The 13911-nt window shown below is 42.9% G+C and overlaps 1 long non-coding RNA gene across 3 annotated transcripts in view; it reads right to left on the minus strand.

The window, feature by feature from the left end:
- Positions 1-13911, minus strand: part of LOC138355475 (uncharacterized) — a 406464-nt gene that overhangs the window by 218819 nt on the left and 173734 nt on the right. For all 3 annotated transcript variants that reach the window (XR_011223942.1, XR_011223943.1, XR_011223944.1), the window contains one exon: positions 10246-10293. This is a non-coding gene — a long non-coding RNA (uncharacterized lncRNA). The remainder of the gene's footprint in view (positions 1-10245; positions 10294-13911) is intronic.

Below are 13911 nucleotides of genomic sequence, written 5' to 3' on the forward strand. Positions count from 1 at the left end.
TTATCTTTTCTCCCTGCCATCCCCTTGTGTAAGTGTTGAATTATATATATATATATATATATATATATATATATATATATATATATATATATATATATATATATATATATATATATATATCTGTGTGTGTGTGTGTAAATCATGAAAATTTACACGTGATGAAAAATGTGACAGTGTCAGACTTTAGTGAGGACCACGTGAGGAAGAATTGAAATAGGAATTTCCTTAAGTACTTTCGTATATTAATACATCTTCAGAAGGAATGAAGATGGAATTCATTCCTTCTGAAGATGTATTAATATACGAAAGTACTTAAGGAAATTCCTGTTTCAATTCTTCCTCCGTGGTCTGACACTGTCATACATATATAATGTGGTTATTCCGTATATATGTACTGAATATTTATACCTCATCGCAGTGTAAACTGGTAACAACGAGGGAAAATGACTACGAAGTGAAGGCAATACGGAGCAACGGCCAAACGAGAAGTGGTTACGAACTACAACCTCAAATGAGTTACAGAGATGTTATTAAGAACTTCACAAAGTATTGTGTAAATAATGGAATTGTTGAGAAATGGATTATTGTTGAGACACATTCAAGACACTTTGATACTCGGTATCAAAGAGTAATTGTGAAGAGAATGATTATATTAATTCATCAATATTTAGAGAGCATGAGCAATTAATTATATGTTGAAACCAGACATTCGAAGGAGATATGAGTGTGTGTATATATATCAAGATGACTACTTGATATACACAATATATCAAGATGACTACTTGATATACACACCCTCTCCCCCTCTCCCGCCCCCTCTCTCTCTCTCTCTCTCTCCTACTTTCAGCACACAAGACTCGGTAAATCATTTACATAAAAAAATTTATAACGTTTCCCTGCATTTTTTACGTGTGACGGCCCTGGTGCCAGACAGATATCGCTTGAAATGACAAACGCGATGTTAAACGAACACATAAGTCCATATATTATGAGCCGTCTACAAGCAGTAACTGGCGTGGAGGCCCGGCCCACCCTCTTCACCTGTCACAGGGACAATTAACAAAGGAATGGAGCTGACACCTCGGGCGCAGGAGGAGTCCGCCAGCGGGATCCAACTCTCGCTAATAAGTCGGGGCGCAGTAGGTTCGTCATCTCTTAGACTCGTGAATCTATTATCTCTCGACTGTCATTTTTTCTCTCGTTACGAAGACCAATATCATAAGAGGAAGCTACTGAGAGCGGATGGGTGCTATTGATTAGTTGTTTGCTTCGGTTTACCTGGAAGGTGATCATATGTAAGAGTTCCTGGAGCTTTTGTGTAAGATTTTCTGGTGATCATATGTAAGAGTTCCTGGAGCTTTTGTGTAAGATTTTCCGGTGCTCATATGTAAGAGTTCCTGGAACTTTTGTGTAAGATTTTCCGGTGCTCATATGTAAGAGCTGAAGGAGCTTACGATTAGTGTTGGCATCGACCGAGTTCAGATTTCACTTAATGAAGCAAACCGAGTTATTTTAACAAAGAACGATCACATTGCCCACAAGAGACAGACAGACAGACGGACAGAGACGGAACAACAAAGGTTTTGAGATTTATGCTTCACCTCCAAAGCTGAAAAATGAGCATAAATTAGCTGGAATTACAGCAGGAGACAGCAAGTCTCCAGGTGAGGATACTTGGTTTTATTTCCGAGGTTTTCCTTTTAATGAAGGAAAAATTAATACGCTTTAGGAAGAGATTGTTGTTGAAACTGTAAAAGATGTATAACGATGAAGCAGCCTAACGTGCAATAAAATAAAAAAATAAAGCAACAACATGCTAATTACTGCACTGCTAGCAGCTTGAACTGATTAAATTACTTTAGCAAGATCGCAGTTCTATTCCCACTGGTCCAAGTGGGAATAGAACTTCGTCTCTCACGTCCCAGCTCCTAGTCGTCATATCCCAGCTCATTGACGTCATATCCCAGCTTCTTGTCACGTCCCAACTCCTTGTCACGTCCCAGCTCCTTGTCGTCATATTCCAGCTCCTTGTCGTAACATCCCAGCTCCTTGTCCTCACATCTCAGCTTCTTGTCATCACACCCTAATTCCTTGTCGTTATATCCCAGCTCCTTGACTTCATATCCCAGCTCCTTGTCACGTCCCAGCTCCTTGTCATCACTCCCAGCTCCTTGTCACGTCCCACTCCTTGTCGTCACTCCCAGCTCCTTGTCGTCATTCCCAGCTCCTTGTCGTCACTCCCAGCTCCTTGTCGTCACTCCCAGCTCCTTGTCGTCACTCCCAGCTCCTTGTCGTCACTCCCAGCTCCTTGTCGTCACTCCCAGCTCCTTGTCGTCACTCCCAGCTCCTTGTCATCACTCCCAGCTCCTTGTCACGTCCCAGCTCCTTGTCACGTCCAGCTCCTTGTCGTCACATCCCACCTGCTTGTCGTCATATCCCACCTCCTTATTTGTATATCCCCATTGTTTTCCTATCCAACCTCATTGTCCTCATATCCCGGCTTCTTGTCTTCATATCCCATCTCTTATAGCCTCATATCGCAGCTCACTGGCCTTATATCCCGGCTTCATATCTCAGGTTCTAACCTCATATTCCAGCGAATAACCTTCATGCATCTTCCAAGTACTATACAGGAACACTTCAGAATCGCTGTACCTCGTTTCACTTCTGTTGTGTATTCAGGAACACTCGCGCAGAGGTTGGAAAAGGTTCGGTACCAACGCCGAATCTAATACAGGTGTATAATTGAAAGTTCTTCGTTTAGTTCATTTATTACCCATCTCCCACGCACCCAGCCTGTGAGCAGAAGTGGGGAAGGTCACAGAGGCACCCTATACACATTGTGTGGGCGGTAACCAGGAGGCCTGGTCGACGACCGGGCCGCGGAGACGCTAAGCCCCGGAAGCACCTCAAAATAACCTCAAGGTAGTGGAAGAGGTCACTCAAGTACACAACCTGTGTGGTAGTATAAAATGTTACTGAGCCACTCACAGTGGGCTCAGGAACTGAACCCAAGTTATTCGTTTAACTAAGCAAGTTTCAATATTGATAATCTTGATTGTTAACATAAACATGAAGAGTCAATTTGTTTTTTTGTTAGAAGGGAAATTTCACCTGCAGTGAAATTCATCTTTTGACATTTGCCAGGAACACTGTATGCAGGTGTTGACACTTGGCATGTGAGTGCTGTCATTTTAATGGTAAAACACGTGCGTAGTAACAAAAATATGAATGAAACCTGAGTATTAATAAGGTTTAGGGTGAGGTTGGAGATAGATTGATAGTGTGAAGGGGTAGGGGTAGGGTGTAAGAGTTGGGTGATAGGGTGAAGTGGCAGGGAGAACTGGCAGGGGTGAAGTGACAGGGTGTGTTGGTAGAGTGAAGTGACAGGGTGTTGTGGTAGAGTGAAGTGACAGGGTGTTGTGATAGAGTGAAGTGACAGGGTGTTGTGGTAGAGTGAAGTGACAGGGTGTTGTGGTAGAGTGAACTGACAGGGTGTTGTGGTAGAGTGAACTGACAGGGTGTTGTGGTAGAGTGAAGTGACAGGATGTTGTGGTAGAGTGAAGTGACAGGGTGTTGTGGTAGAGTGAAGTGACAGGGTGTTGTGGTAGAGTGAACTGACAGGGTGTTGTGGTAGAGTGAAGTGACAGGATGTTGTGGTAGAGTGAAGTGACAGGGTGTTGTGGTAGAGTGAAGTGACAGGGTGTTGTGGTAGGGTGAAGTGACAGGGTGTTGTGGTAGAGTGAAGTGACAGGGTGTTGTGGTAGAGTGAAGTGACAGGGTGTTGTGGTAGGGTGAAGTGACAGGGTGTTGTGGTAGGGTGAAGTGACAGGGTGTTGTGGTAGAGTGAAGTGACAGGGTGTTGTGGTAGAGTGAACTGACAGGGTGTTGTGGTAGAGTGAAGTGACAGGGTGTTGTGGTAGGGTGAAGTGACAGGGTATTGTGGTAGGGTATGGTGACAGGGTGTGGTGGTATGGTGGGGTAACAGGGGTGTGGTGGCAGAGTGAGGGGGGACGGGGTGTAGTGGTAGGGTCGGGTAGTCGGGGCTGGGGAAGGTGTGGGGTTGGGTAGGGGAGAGAAGTTGTAAAATAGAGAGTTTATTTCATAGTATTTCATTGTTGAAAAATACTTCCATATCAAGTGGTAAATTTACGCACCTGCGTAATATTTTGCATCAACTCAAATATAATTGTGTGGAAAAATTTTCATAATGTCTTGAAAACTGCATCTCTCGTGATATATCAGTCTGAGAAAGTATTTAGTAATGGTATAATTATTACGTTCAAAATAACGCAAGTTAAAGGGTCTAACGACACCTGGCAGTGGCCTTTGTTATTGTGTGACGTCACAGTTACGTCACATCAGGATGTCAACATGGCCGCCCTCACTACCGCGCGATCCCATTGGTTGATGGTTGCGCCGTTATTGCTTTTAAGTGTATATTTTCGTTCCTCACACACGTGTACCGTACGTAGTCTTATGTATCCACGAATATATAGACGCTTAATGACATGTATTATTCTGCAGTCATATGTATGCGTTTTCCAAACATTTACTCCTGCAATTACTGTAAACACTTAAGAGAGGTATTCATATAACACATAAGTGACAGGTACTTGGGTCAACTGAGGCCACAACCAGAAATTCCTAAAAAGGTGCACCACTATCTCCCAGTTTTCTTACCCTCCCCCCCTCTTCCTTACTTCAATCCTCCCCCTATCTCCACTTTTTTCTCTTTCTCTCGCTTACTTCTCTCTCTCTCTCTCACTCTCTCCTCTCTCCTCTCTCTCTCTCTCAGGTCCTGGCCTCAGCCGTCACGGCATCTCGTTAGGACATGGACGCCAACAAAGGCACAATCATTACCAATAGCTTTACTCTTGATTGGATATTGCACCATCAACTATTCTCATTTGCTCTCATCTACCGGAGTCTACTCTCATCTACTTTCATCTAGTGAAGACTATTCTCATATACAGGAACCTCCCATCGTCTATCAGGTTCTACCCACATCTACTGGCGTCTTTTCCCCTTATCTACTGGTGTATATGGTCGTTAAACAAATCAACCAGCATCTTACCACGTCCATGCGGGTAACTTTATCTACCTTTTGTATCCTTCATATATTTACTTATCTACTGTTATAAGAATTGTCTACTGCCATTTACAGTTAAATACATTCAACGTTTTTATCATCTACAATTATTTACAGTAGATGGACTAAGAAAGTCGGTGAATGGAGAAAGTAGATGAATGGGGGAAGTGAACGGACGAAGTAAATATTGGAGAAAGGAAATGGATGAAGTTGATGCAGAGAGGAAGCAGATGAATGGTCAAGAATGGTTATCTTGAGATGATTTCGGGGCCTTAGTGTCCCTGCGGCCCGGTCCTCGACCAGGCCTCCACCCCCCATGAAGTTGCCCGTGACAGCTGACTAACTCCCAGGTACCTATTTACTGCTAGGTAACAGGGGCATCAGGGTGATACAAACTCTGCCCATCGTTTCTCGCCGGTGCCCGGGATCGAACCCGGGACCACGGGATCACGTGTCCAGTGTTCTGTCCGCCCAGCCACCGGTACGTATAACTGATAATTTAATGTAGACTGGGGAGAGATAGGGAATTAGAAGGAGGGGTGAGTAGATGAATAGGTGACGAAGACTGCTAGATGGTTAGTAGATGGAGGTAGAACGAATGGAAAAACTGGGTAGATAGGTGGAAAAAATGAGTAGATGAGCTTAGGGTACATAAGTAGAGCTTGAAGTAGAGGTAACAAAACCTACAAAAGACTAAAATTGTCTAACATAGCTAACAGCTGACCGGACAATATCTAACTTAGCCAACAGCTGACCGGACAGTGTCTAACATAGCTAACAGCTGACCGGACAATATCTAACATAGCTAACAGCTGACCGGACAGTGTCTAACATAGCTAACAGCTGACCGGACAGTGTCTAACATAGCTAACAGCTGACCGGACAGTGTCTAACATAGCTAACAGCTGACCGGACAGTGTCTAACATAGCCAACAGCTGACCGGACAGTGTCTAACATAGCTAACAGCTGACCGGACAGTGTCTAACATAGCCAACAGCTGACCGGACAGTGTCTAACATAGCTAACAGCTGACCAGACAGCGACTAACACAGCCAACAGCTGACCAGACAGCGACTAACACAGCCAACAGCTGACCAGACAGCGACTAACACAGCCAACAGCTGACCAGACAGCGACTAACACAGCCAACAGCTGACCAGACAGCGACTAACACAGCCAACAGCTGACCAGACAGCGACTAACACAGCCAACAGCTGACCAGACAGCGACTAACACAGCCAACAGCTGACCAGACAGCGACTAACACAGCCAACAGCTGACCAGACAGCGACTAACACAGCCAACAGCTGACCAGACAGCGACTAACACAGCCAACAGCTGACACACACAAAGCACTACAACTCGGGATGTAATTGCTTCGGCCTCACCATCCATCACCCAAGGAGAAGCTGGCGTAGGCCGAGTCATATTCTCTCAACGCCCACACTCACACTCAACCCGCGCACTCACTCAACGCTCAGACTTACACACTCAAAATATATACTACACACACTCAAAGCATGTACATACACACTCTCAAAGCACATACGCACTCAAACACACACACACACGTAGAGAGATAAGAGCCCAGTATTCTCAGGAACCTGTACATCAGTTGATTGACGGTTGAGAGGCGAGACCAAAGACCCAAAGCTCAACCCCCGCAAGCACAACTAGGTGAGTACACACACACACACACACACACACACACACACACACACACACACACACACACACAACACACAGGAAGCACACGCACACACACACATTTCCACTTTTTTCTTGCAGTAATTTACCAGTTATAATTTTCTTGCTTTTTGTGACAATTTTCTAGCTTTCCAGTGACAATGTTACAGTTACCTCCTGAAAATTGTCCAACTTACTAGTGACAATTTTCAAGCACACCAGTAAAACTTGTACAGTTTCCAGTAAAAAAAAATTCCAGCATACGAGTGACAGTTTTTCCCAGTTACTAATGACAATATTCCAGTATCTTAATCGTATTCTTCAAACCCTTTTTACACCCGAGCAGTCGCAGACTGACGAGATCTGTGCAAATCCACAGAGGCTGTGAATGGATGTTTAATTACCTTCTCTCGGCTCACACGGACGGCATCCGTTCAGTGGATAATTGGGGAACAGATAGAGCTATACTACTTATGATTAATTGTTCCAATCCCTTTGTTTTTAATTATATTTCATAAAGACTCTTTTTGGATATGACTGTGAACCTGTCACAGTCACAATACCTGTTATGGTATTGTTGCTGTTTATAATATGGCCAAGCGTCACCTCTCATAGAGTGATGATTAGCTATGAAATAGTAGTGTTAATACCTGTACCTAGTACCCGGACCACAATTACCCCCACTACCAGTACCACACAAGCAGTATTGCCACTACTACTACCTGTAATGACCCCTTCCACCATCAGCACTGACCCCACTACCAACCACCATCTGCACTGACCCAACCATCATCAATACAGACCACTACCACAATCAGGAGAGATCACGTCACCTACCAGCATTATTATAACAGCCCCACCACCATCAGTCCAAACCCCACCACCAACCACCATTTCAATTTACCCCAATATTTACAAACACATTAATTTGCATGCATATCCTGCTAATTATATATACTTCAATAGAACTTTCTATCAAATAATGAACAAATTAAGGACCATATCTTTTAGCCAATCTGCTTATTTTTACGAACTATTTCGTGAAAAAGAGAAAATTTCACGCACTTCTTCAATAGAAAGACCAACTAATCCGTCTATTTTCACACAAAAACTAATACATGGTATACATTTAAAACATATATTTTTAAGTTAATACTTCATGGGATAGGGACTTAGGAAGGCTGCTTCTCGCTGTCTGAAGGTCGTAATAATTTTAATAGTCGATAAGTCTTAATGTTTCCGACAGCCGACAGGCCCTAATATTTCCGACAGTTGATAGGCCTTATGTCAGTTGATATGCCTTAAAGAATCTGACAGTCGATAAACCATAATGGCTGACAGTCTATAGGCCTTAAACCATGAAACTTAAGTCATTAACGTCCGACGCGTTAGCTCCATAGCACACCAGCAGGATAATACTAGGATTACGTGCCATAGTTTGGCCATATCTCCAAACCATTATTCTTCAGCATAAGACCAAATAATAATAATAATCAGTTCTGATCACATTCTACAGATCAGCTAGAAGCAAGAGGGGAAAGGAAAGGTTTGGTGCCTTTGTGTGTTGAGAACGGGTTAATATTCTTGCATGATAACCCGCATTTCGGAGAAACGGGATGCAACCAACGGGCAATAATTCACAAAGAAACCCATCCAGCCAGACGGACGCTTCTCAGCGCCCCCGGGCAAGAGAAGATTCATATCCCTCAAGGTAATGACAGATTTATACATAGGATCACATAGTGCGTCCTCGTCCTTTGGCTCACACCTGAAGGACCAGGGTTCAATCCTCGAGCAGGATCAGGTCAACACGTTTCCTTTCACCTAATGATTTTGTTCACCTAGACGGTACACTGAGGGTTGACAATTGCTGCGGGTTACACCATGTAAAAGGTCAGTAGTTGGCCTAGAGGAGACATTGATAAGACTGAGTGCAGTACATGCAGATAGAAGAGTAGAGGCCTGTGTGCTTGTAGTGGGGGACACCTTTGTGCTTGTAGTGGGGACACCTGTGTGCTTGTAGTGGGGACACCTGTGTGCTTGTAGTGGGGACACCTGTGTGCTTGTAGTGGGGGACACCTTTGTGCTTGTAGTGGGGACACCTGTGTGCTTGTAGTGGGGGACACCTTTGTGCTTGTAGTGGGGACACCTGTGTGCTTGTAGTGGGGACACCTGTGTGCTTGTAGTGGGGACACCTGTGTACTTGTAGTGGGGACACCTGTGTGCTTGTAGTGGGGACACCTGTGTGCTTGTAGTGGGGACACCTGTGTGCTTGTAGTGGGGACACCTGTGTGCTTGTAGTGGGGACACCTGTGTGCTTGTAGTGGGGACACCTGTGTGCTTGTAGTGGGGACACCTGTGTGCAGGTCGAGGGATGGACACCTGTGTGCAGGTCGAGGGATGGACACCTGTGTGTACATAATAACAGAATTGAGAACTGTTATTAGGTCTGCTTTTCAGTGTTTGTCTATACTGACATCAGCAGGAACAACTACAACAGCTGTACAGGCACTGATAACAGCAGTAAACCGTGAGACAAGTGTCATGACATATATTATGAAACATGCCATGAGATATATACCATGAGATATAACATGATATACTATGAGACATGCTATCACCACATCAGCAGAGGACACACAGGTCTGCGGTCAAGTTGGAAGCGAGAAATATAGTGAGATCTTACATGAATGCCACAAACGGGTCAGAAATCTTTTCACATGCCATTCAGTATTAAAAATGCAAGACCGTGCCTGTGGGGCATAACAATGCACATCACAACTACCGTCTTAACACCACTACCGTGCTGGCGACTGATGAAGAATGTATTAAGGAGCTGCGGTAACAAAAATCAAACGAACCCTTGACGAACAGAAATGATTGGCGCGACTCCTATCATCTAATGCTTCTGTTCACCTAGCAGGAAATAGGTACCCCAGGAGTTAAGTGAGCTTATTGTGGGATTGCATTCTGAGGAGGGTCAGTAGTTCGACCTTGGAAGAGATGGGGGGCAAGGGAGACACCGATAAAACCCTGTCACTCTACACAATGAATTATGATAACTGTTAGTAAATATCGAGGGCCAAAGGACTAACAACGTTACAAACCAAACAAGGCAACGCTGACCTTAACGAGACCCTTACAATACCAAGCAGCCCACTGCTTCAGGTGCCCACAGTGTATTGACCCCTTGTGTAACCACACAAGGGGTCAACACCTTCAACCATCCACAATATTGGACAGTAAACACGAGATCCTTTTGGTTACTGTCGAGGCCACTAGAGATGGCGGCCCGCGGGTAAATCCAAGGAATAAAGTTTATTTATTTAATACCTGAAGACATCTTAGTACACACCACACTACTCAGTTCAGTCAATTAAGGCCGCGTCTGGGATGCTCCCGGACGCAGGTTCGAATCCTCGTCACGGCCCTTGTGGATTTGTACATCTTGACAGTAATTACTAACCTTTAGATGTGAAGACCGACGAGTCCCGGTCCGCGTTGACTTCCCAAGCTGCGAAATAATAATGTTTGCTTGTAACACTTATCACTATAGTAACGTATATGTAACACTTTGCACTATAGTACATTTTATATGTAACACTTAACACTATAATAACTTATATGTAGCACTTACCTCTGTTGTACTTCTTATATGTAACACTTATCACTATAGTAACTTATATGTAACACTTATCACTATAGTAACTTATATGTAACACTTATCAGTATAGTAACTTATATGTAACACTTATCACTATAGTATGGGTGCCGGTCGGCCGAGCGGACAGCACGCTGGACTTGTGATCCTGTGGTCCTGGGTTCGATCCCAGGCGCCGGCGAGAAACATTGGGCAGAGTTTCTTTCACCCTATGCCCCTGTTACCTAGCAGTAAAATAGGTACCTGGGTGTTAGTCAGCTGTCACGGGCTGCTTCCTGGGGGTGGAGGCCTGGTCGAAGACCGGGCCGCGGGGACACTAAAGCCCCGAAACCATCTCAAGATAACCTCAAGATAAGATAGTAACTTATATGTAACGCTTATCACTATAGTAACTTATATGTAACACTTATCACTATAGTAACTTATATGTAACACTTATCACTATAGTAACTTATATGTAACACTTAGCACTATACAACTTCTTATATGTAACACTTAGTACTATAGTACTTCTTATATGTAACACTTAACACTATAGTAACTTATATGAAACATTTAGCACTATAGTACTTCTAATACGTAACACTTAACACTCTAGTAATTTAAACGGAACCACTTAACACTATAGTACTTTAAAGGGAACACTTAACACTATAGTACTTCATATATGGAGCACTTGCCACTACGGAACGTCTAATATGTAACACTTAACACCATAGTACTTCTAATATGCAATACTTAACACTATAGTAACTTATTTGTAACACTTAGCACTATAGTACTTATATAAACACTTATGAGTATTGTACTACGTTTATGTAATACGTTTCACTACAGTACTTCTTATATGAATCACTTAGAGCTATAGTACTTCTTATATGAATCACTTAGAGCTATAGTACTTCTTATATGAATCACTTAGAGCTATAGTACTTCTTATATGAATCACTTAGAGCTATAGTACTTCTTATATGAATCACTTAGAGCTATAGTACTTCTTATATGAATCACTTAAGAGCTACAGTACTTCTTATATGAATCACTTAGAGCTATAGTACTTCTTATATGAATCACTTAGAGCTATAGTACTTCTTATATGAATCACTTAGAGCTATAGTACTTCTTATATGTAACATTTAGCACTACAGTGGTCATCAGTTAACACGAACACCATCACAATTATCAGTGTTAGTACTCGGCTCTAAATCCACAAGGCTTAACGTCTTAATATTATTGTTTTTCAACGGCAAGACAGCTGGCTCCTCACACGTGTATGCAGTGTCACCGTCTTCGCTTAACAACCGGGAAGGAGACAGTCTGGTCGGAGGTGGAGCCAAGGTGTGGCGGGCAGCTCAGTGTTTCGAATGGGTCGTGAAACAACTGAACCAACACCTATAAAAGGCGATGTTTCGTACTTAAAACTACCTTTTGCAGTGCTTAAAAATATAATCATACTCAAGTGTTTAGTAATTTGATATATTTACTTGCAACAGCTTAATATATGTGCAGTTGATAATGGTGCAAGAGGGTGAGACGAGGGCAGGTTCGAGACCCCGAGACGCGCTGGCCCAAGGTGAGACTCGAAGCTCCGGCAGGTGCAGGCGCCCTCAGATACACTGTCGTCAATTTTGAAGTACAGAGTGATGAAAAAGTGTGCGTTATCAAGTCTTAATTTATATTATAAGTGAAGGTGAAGAACGTGCCTCACGTCTCGGACCCGCTACAAACCCACGCACGTCTCACCCTCTTGCATTAACTGCACATCTATTAAACTGGTGCACGTATTACATAAATATTTCAAATTACTAAAGAACTGCGAACTATATTTTTCAGGCACTGTGAAAGGTTGTTTAAACACGAAGCGTCCCTTTTGTAGGTGGTGGTTCAGCTGTTTCACGGCTGGTTCGAGACGCTGAATCTTGACCCGCTAAACTTTGGAGTCACCTGGGACCCAGACTGTCTCCTTCCCGGTTGTTATAAGGGAACAGGCGCCATTGTTCACGAGTGCGAGACACGAGCGTCTTATACGATTTTAAACAATTATAATATCATACGTCATATAACGTCGTGGGATTAGAGCTGAGTACAAACGTTGGTAAATGTTATGGTGTTAGTGATAACTGTAATAGTGCTAAGTGTTACATATAAGAAGTACTAGTGCTAAGGGTTATATATGTCAAAAGTGTTACATATGGTCTCTCCATTATATTACTGGGGATTTTCTTCAAAGGGATTTTGAACTGGTGAACTCTCTTGGCACGTATGGCTTCCACGGGTAGGCGGTTCCATGGGTTTATATTCCTATGGGTCAAAAACATCCCCTGTTTACTGTCTGGCGACTGTTGCCGGTGTTAGTCGCTGTCTGGTTGGCTGTGTTAGACGATGTTCCGTCAGCTGTTGGCTGTGTTAGACGTTGTCTGATTGCCTGTTAGACGATATCTATTTAGCTCGTAGCTGTGTTAGAAGCAGTCGTGTCTGTCACTGACTGTGTTAGACGTTATCTGGTTTGTCGCTAGCTGTGTTGGAAGCTGTCGTGTCTGTCACTAGCTTTTTAGATTCTGTCGGCTGTCACTAGCTGTGTTAGGTTCTGTTGAGTGTGTTACAAGCTGTGTTAAATGCTGTCTGGGCAGTTGCTATGTTAGACCCTGTCTGGTCAACTGTTGGCTGTGTTAAACCCTGTCTGTCCAACGTTTGACTGTGATAGACGCTGTGGAGTTAGTCGTTAGCTTTGTTAGACATTTTTTGCTCTGAAGCTGGTTGTGTCATGAACTTTTTGGCCAGGATATGCTTCAGCTAAATCCCTTTTCAGGTCATGGGAATGAGCTCAATGTTGTACAAAATTACATATACAACTCCCTTTAAATTCTAAAGGCATTGAAGGCTCACTCCTTTCACTCTCTAGGCTGAAACTTGTGTCTATGGTCGTCCAGCCAGGATTTTTTTTTTGCAAGAAACATACATTTGACGCATAAATGGATCATATAACAATTCACCTTGGCATGCATATATATATATATATATATATATATATATATATATATATATATATATATATATATATATATATATATATATATATATATATATGTCGTACCTAGTAGCCAGAACTCACTTCTCAGCCTACTATGCAAGGCCCGATTTGCCTAATAAGCCAAGTTTTCATGAATTAATGTTTTTTCGTCTACCTAACCTACCTAACCTAACCTAACCTAGCTTTTTTTGGCTACCTAACCTAACCTTACCTATATATATAGGTTAGGTTAGGTTAGGTAGGGTTGGTTAGGTTCGGTCATATATCTACGTTAATTTTAACTCCAATAAAAAAAAATTGACCTCATACATAGTGAAAAGGGTAGCTTTATCATTTCATAAGAAAAAAATTATAGTAAATATATTAATTCAGGAAAACTTGGCTTATTAGGCAAATCGGGCCTTGAATAGTAGGCTGAGAAGTGAGTTCTGGCTACTAGG

Source organism: Procambarus clarkii, chromosome 67 (genome assembly GCF_040958095.1).
Source record: "Procambarus clarkii isolate CNS0578487 chromosome 67, FALCON_Pclarkii_2.0, whole genome shotgun sequence".
NCBI lineage: Eukaryota > Metazoa > Arthropoda > Malacostraca > Decapoda > Cambaridae > Procambarus > Procambarus clarkii.